Here is a 6075-nt window from a genome sequence, read left to right on the forward strand (position 1 = left end):
TGCTGGATTGACTGTCCTAGGATCCACCCACTCTTCTGGGCCTGGGGCATGGGTACTTACTCAAATGCCCTCCCTGGGGCAGACTTTCTCTTGCTAACAGACCTTTATATGAATATTTGTATCTATACCTGTAACTGTATCTATCTTAAAAAGTTTTATATAAAACTGTTTTTAACTCAATAAATTGTATATGGTTAAGAACTTTGGGCCTGGGCTAACTCTATAGAGAAAAGAGGGATTCGCATGAACTTCTGGCATCCTTCTCACAGCACTCTCTCCTGCCTACCCATCCCACCCGATTTGAGAATAGGGCACACCCTTGGGTGTACCTGGGTTACATTTATGTAGTTTGTAGCTCTTTGCATTCCTGCTTACCTAAATACTGAAGATAGAGTCATTCCTCCACACTCCTGTCCTGGGATGATATCCTGTAAACTACTGCCCTGTAGTTTTGCACACTCATGGGACAGCCTGCCCACAATACATTTGTCAGTGTCAGAGGGTTTATCTGAAATGACGTGACACTACCTGTATAAAAAAGGTGAGCTTTCCTGTACTCGGGGCTCTCTGCGTCCATGAGAGACTAAGCAGTATGTTTAACCCCACAAGAGAAAGTACTGAAAGGAGAATCAACAGTGGGGCCTTACTTCAAGACTATTTGTTTTGTATAATTTTCAGAGAGATGTGCCAGTGGGTTTGGGCCTTCAGAGTGGAAGACACAGTCACCTTCCCCAGGGAGGCAGCCTAGACCAGGCAAACAGTTCAGAGGCACAACAGGATGGATTGCCAGATAATGGTCTAATCTCCAAAAAGTACAGAGCTGGAGAATGGAGTGGGAAGTGGAGTGTAGTTGTGGTGGTGAAAATAACCCAATTTCTAGCACTAGACCCAGAGTTTATAGCACCCTGTGCAAATATATTTAGACTCTTCTCTAGCTCCCTCATCTCTTCACTTGGAACTACATCATTTGTCAGTAGCCGCATCCTACCTGCCCCCAGGATAAGAGAAGAGTGAAAATGGGAATCAGATAAAGAAGACAGTGACAGAATGAACAAAGCAATGAGGTGTGGATCTTGTTAGTGTTGGAGATGCAAGGGCTGATGGCAGGGACCAATACTACCCACACACAGGTAGATAAGCTACCGTGTTAACTATCATTATAATCTTATGGTATGTTGTTCTGTTGGGGACTTTGCGGAGAATTTATAGATTTCAACAGGCAACATTTCCCTAGTTTTCTAGACTTCTTGTTCAAGTTCACTGCATGCCCTGTTACTTTAACACATCACGTTACTTACGCTAGCAATGGAATATCAAATCCAGGGACTTAAAAAAATATATAAAAACTAGACTTACTGGGCAATATACAAACTAGGAGGGAAGCCTAAGGTTCAGTTTCTATTCAAAGCCTTTATGTAAAGATGCACTTCAACCTAAAAAGAACACATTTTCCCCCAAGATATTCATGACTTAAAATGAAAAATGAATATGTACTAAATTATTCTTCCCCAAAAGGTGATATTTATAAAAACTCAATTAAGTGCTGGGTTGTCATTATGTTGTCAAGTAAAAAATTACCAGTGCCCAAGAAGGAACATTGTGCATAATGATCTAGTTGAAGACCTTTTACAAGTCAGCTGGAAAGTATAGCACCTTTGCGAACTGCAGTAGAGAGGTTTTGAATTTCAACCTTGCAGTTAAGAAAGTAATAAATGGTTTAGAATAGACTCCAGCCATGCAGTATTAAGAGTACTATATATGGCAAAATTCTTATCCATAAGAAAAGTGAATTAGTTCCTTAATGTATTCCTAACACATGCTCATTTGTTCATCACAGAACATCTGTGATAAGCATGAATTAGATTTTTCAGTTTTGCTTTAGGCTTTTTCTCTGATCGCTCACCATCTAATAGCACATTTTTTACTATGTTAGCACCATCAGCCTAGACCAGGGGCGGGCAATTATTTTGGGTGGAGGGCTGCTTACTGAGTTTTGGCAAGCCATTGAGGGCTGCATGATGGGCAGCCGGGGGCAGATTTAATATTAATTTTCTAAATTTTCTAGGGGCCCCATGGGCCAGACAGAATGGCCTGGCAGGCTACATCCAGCCTGCAGGGCACATTTTGACCACCCCTGGCCTAGACCAATATCAAAATTTCAGGTTGTCCCTGCCCTGAAAAGTTTACAGTGGAGCTCAACAGACACAAGCCTTGAGTAAAAGGTATTATTATTATTCCTCTCGTGTGACATACATAGGCAACAGCAAAATAGAAAGAAAAGGTATGATCCCAAACCCACTGAAATCAAATGGAGCTCTTTCTTTGATTTCAGTGGGCTTTACGACAGGTTTAGGACAGGCTTACCCAAGGTCATGGAAAGACTATGGCAGAGCTGGGAAACTTCTGAGTTTTTGCTTAGACCCAAAAGACTAATCTTCTTCTCTAATTAATTTCACAAACCAAAGATTCTTCTGATTTCCCTTTTAGCTGAATGCCCCATAGGATATTTGTGATTGAAAAGAGCTTCTTTTATTACATGGTATATTATAAAAGGCTCATGATTAATGGAAAATCTGATATTGTATCCCAAAGGGAAATGCACTATCAAAAAATTAAGTATTTGCATATGAAGCATTAGCTCTCTAATATTTTGTTTGATGTGTGAAATCAGATGCACAGTTGTGCTGAATGAAATGGTTACCATTCTGAAAATCCAATGCTGAAGTGGAATTACTTAGAAAATGTTGGCAGCAGGCCAATGATTCAAGTCTTGGCCAAGAAACTGACTTTTAATGGGGCACATGGGTAAATGATGTTACTTTAATCGCTAAACAAAAAAAATTCCAGTGGTAGTTCACAGCCCTGCATGCTTCAGACTGCCCTGATTCTGGCTGCTGGGGACAAGTTCAGCAGATTAAAACAATCTGCAGAATGGAACGGAGGGGGAAGAGCGAGCGGGTGGGGTCAACGTGTTGATGACTTCTGGTGGATTTTTATGGTCTAAAAGTGAATGTTGTACTCCAAAACACTGCTGGACTGATATTGTAACAGTTGGGGCTGACACAATTGCCATCACCCCTTAGCTGAGCTCTGGCAGCCAAAATGGCCATCAGACCAGGGTAGTGCAAAAAAATAAATAGTGGGAAACAAGCGTCATGCCTTTACTTTGACAAGAGAAGACTCCACGATATGCTGAATTTTCCAGCTTAGATGCTTACCATTGTGATCCGTGTCAGGTGACTGCAGTGCCATTACTGATCAAAATTGCCCTCTGCATTTAGGTTTCAGCCCTTTCAATTTTGTGATGCTTCCGTTTGACACCTGTCAGCTTTCTCTTTTTCTCTGGTTGCACATATGTAGAATCACAGGCTTGGAGTGAAGCTCAGGGACCATGGAGTCCAGCTCTCTGAACAAAGGCAGGATTTGCTGTTTCCTGTTGCCAGATAAATGCCTATCCAGTCTCTTCTTGAAACTGTCTATTGGAGAGAGATTCTTCAAGTTTCATTGTCCTGCTCTCCTTACTATTAGGAATCTATTCCCAGGATTTCACATCTGTGCACTTTGCTGCAATTTAAACTTGTGGAGCCTGGGTCATGCAAAGTGGGTGCTTCAATTGTCCTGGAGGTGGCAAGTGTGAGAGGTTCATAACCTCTACAGTTCCCCTCAGGTGGGCAGAGCTGAACCAAGTGCTGCTTCGTGCTCATGACTGCAATGATACAGCATCTCCTCTTGCACGGGAATGACTGATAAATGGAAAAGCCATGTGGCCCCAGATCCAATAGCTCCTTCCAGCTTTGTATGGCGGTTCTGCCTCCCCTATTCCCACCCCCTCACTCCCACCTTCCCTCCACATGTCATGCCAGGATCTCTTTTATACCAGTGGCACTAAGGGCTCTCTAAGCTTGTGGAGATGAGTGGGGAGGGCTTAACATTTCCCTCTCTTTCCTAATCCCGTTAGGACTTGCAGTGATAATTCAGTCAGCCAAGTGTCTCAGCCGAACCAGTTAAAGACTTTCTCATTTCATGTGAAAATTAGCTGTTGGACTCAACATCCTAATTAGCTTCTATCTCTTTCAACTTTGGAGACAATAGTTTAGCTCTGTGGCACCTTACTTTGAGCACAGCTTTTCTCATTACTTGCAGCATTGTAAATATTCTTCCCTGTGGACTGACCATGTAAAAATGCCCTGCTTAATCCAAAGCTTCCCCATGTAGCATTTCCCACTCCAGACCAGAAGCAAAACTTCAACCTTACATCATTCTAACCTGTTTTGCTCTCTTCTTCCCAACACTGGATGGTAAATGATCCTCCCTGTTGCACTGAAGTCCTCATTAAGACTGCAAGCAGCTTTCTGCTCCTTATTTTTCCTTGTTAATATTAATGAGAGATTTAGGTCCTGTCCTGATCTTTACCAATTTGGGGACAGAAAACATAATATTTGACATGATTAACATTCATTATTCACTTATATAGCAGCAAGGGGACTTTCACATGAGCCTTTTATTTGTCTGTGTGTCCTGTAGTGTAAATCTGCCTCTCGAGGGTGAAAGAGGCCAGACAAGCAGTTGGCCCCTCCTCCATCTCTTCCTGAGCTTAACTCTGGCCCTGTGAATTTGTGATCTGCTTAGTAAGGGAGGCTTAAATGCTGTATTCAAATTAGACATCACAGGTTACATGAGAAGGATGAGGAAGAACTACAGGCCAGGATGTAGATGGGGCAGTGCCTTGAAGGTTGAGGACAAGAAATTGAACTAGAAGTACAAAGAGGCAGGAAGCAGCTGAAAGGATCTGCGCAGGAGGTTAAGGGCATGCTGTGATGATGAAAAAATTATTTTATCTGCTTGTTGGGCACACTAGATAAAGGAAGAATCTGGGGCCGGATCTGAAGTCCAGGACAATAGCCACCGGAGTTAATTGCTACTGTATCCTGCCTTGGGATTGGAGATGAGAGCTTTATAACACTGACCTGTGTCAAGTGCAGAGGCCAGGAAAAGAAAGAACAGTCTCTTCCTAGTGTTCTTACATAACACATCTTTACTGGAAGGGCAGCACAGGTGAGAAATAATGGAAGCTCCTCCTCAGTTTAGAGAGAGCTATTAGCTCTCCCCTTGAAGGTTGCATCATTGAAAAAGAAAAGATTTTAAACTGTTTTTTCTTATCTATCCAGGTTTCAAAATCATCAGATATTTGTTTTTACTTTTCATTTATAAATTTATCTTACTATTTTTAGATCCTTGCACCCACAAGCCCATGTGTATGTGCATGCCCCTGCAGTCTCATTCTCTTCAGGCCAGAGTAGAAACCATTTGAAGAACTGGACCAAAATAAATGCAGCACCCGCAAAAGTGTTTGGACTGAAAATTAGGGTTTAGCCTGAAGGTGATTTTAAGAACCAGCTTCTGTTTAGCACAGTAAAGGCAAGAGCAGTACTACTTTGCCTATGCTGCTTTATGGTATCATAGTCAAAAAAGACTGACCTTTTTGGCTAGGGACAGACATTACACACAAACCCATTTAAGTGATCAGAAACTGGTTTAACCTGTAACAGAACATAAGTTCAGTGCACATAAACCAGTTTGAAAATGGCTGAAACTGGTTTGAGATAAACCTGGTTGAATGTAGTATCAGACTTAACTGATTTGGGTCAAACCAGTTTATGCAATGTCTGCCCCAGACACCTTGCTGGTTTAAGTTAAACCAGAGTCCCCCAGCATGCCTTTCAGCCCTGGGCTGGGCTCTCTGCTCCACAGAACAGGGCTGGCCCTGCCCCTCTCCTCCCTAGCCAGAGCTCCAAGGGAGACTGCAGGCACAGCAGGGTCTGCACGGCTTCCCTCACTGCTCAAGCAGGGATTCCCCCTTCCCTCCCTCCCATCTCCCACAGCATGAACCCTAAGCATGTGGTATGCTGAGAGGTGTATGTGTGTCTCCACTTTCACTGGGGCAGGCAGATAGAACAGTGTCCATTTAAGGCTTTTTGGAGCTAATCAACAGGTCAGCTGGTAATGTCCCTCCATTCCTTCTTTGGAAAAAGTTGTTTAAGAAGAGCTTGAACTAATGAGAGGGGTTTTTGGTTT

This window comes from Gavialis gangeticus, unplaced genomic scaffold (assembly GCF_001723915.1).
Source record: "Gavialis gangeticus isolate Ggan-Ray unplaced genomic scaffold, GavGan_comp1, whole genome shotgun sequence".
NCBI lineage: Eukaryota > Metazoa > Chordata > Crocodylia > Gavialidae > Gavialis > Gavialis gangeticus.